Here is a 1,131-nt window from a genome sequence, read left to right as displayed (position 1 = left end):
GCCACTTCTGACTTTTTCTGTGTATGTGCTACTGAGGAATCAAATCCAGGTCTTCGTGCACACTTGGCAAGTACTCTACCACTAAGCCACATTCCAAGACTGAGAATCCTTTTTTTTTAATTATTTTTTTATTATTGGAATAATGTATAGAGGGGTTACAGTTATGCCCATTGTTACCCCTTCTCATGTTTGTGTCCCTGTTTCCTCCCTCCCACCTCCTCCCAATCATCCTTTCTTTCCCCCTTCCCTTCTCTATTTCAAATAAACCAATAAACATATATACAATATACCAGGCAATAAAGTCAAATACAGTAACAATATGAGATTAACAATAATGGCAAAAGAAGAAGAGAAATAACAGTACATCAAGAACAACAATCACCTGGAAATCCTTTTTATAACACGTAAAAGAAAAAGAAGGAGATAAAAAAGGGAAAACACAAAAAGGGAACAAAGAAAGAAAGGAAGGAAGGGAGAAAGAAAAGGAATTTCATTTTGGACATGCCAAGCTTGAGATGCTCAAACAGAGGTGTTGCTGAAGTAGTTGTCTGTGGGACTGAAAGTGTTAAGGCTAGAGACAAAAACTAAGGCATTATGAATTTTTGTCCTTCATGGGATTTGAACTCTGGGCGTTGTCCCCGAGCTCTTCAGCTCAAGGCTACTGCCCTACCCCTTTGAGCCTCAGCGCCCCTTCCAGTTTTCTCGTGGTTAATTGGAGATAAGAGTCTCACTGTCTTTAGTGAGACTCACCAAGCCAGTTGGCATTATTAATTTTTAACCATATTACCATCTTGGGACTTATAACGTGCATAAAAATGCTGGAAATGTAGCCAGTTTTGAACACTTGCCTAGCACATACCAGGCCCCTTCTCTGATCCTCAGCACCGAGACCTGTCCCCCAAATAAAACCAGCATAAATTGAGTAGACACCACGATTCCCAAGATGGAGAGGGCAGAGGGAGGAGGCAGAAAGAGCTGTGCCAGTGTGTCCAGGGAGGGAGGGATTGAGAGGAGCTGTAGGTCTGTGGAATGGGGCATGTGTGGAGGGGCTGACAGCTGTCAATGGCAGGGCAGAAAAGTTTGGAATAGAAAGGAGGAACCCAAGTAGTATGGATTTGGGGCATCACTGAG

The sequence above is a fragment of the Megascapheus bottae genome, chromosome 7 (genome assembly GCF_031878675.1).
Source record: "Megascapheus bottae isolate mThoBot1 chromosome 7, mThoBot2.hap1, whole genome shotgun sequence".
Taxonomy (NCBI): domain Eukaryota; kingdom Metazoa; phylum Chordata; class Mammalia; order Rodentia; family Geomyidae; genus Megascapheus; species Megascapheus bottae.
Note: the sequence above shows the minus strand (reverse complement) of the source record.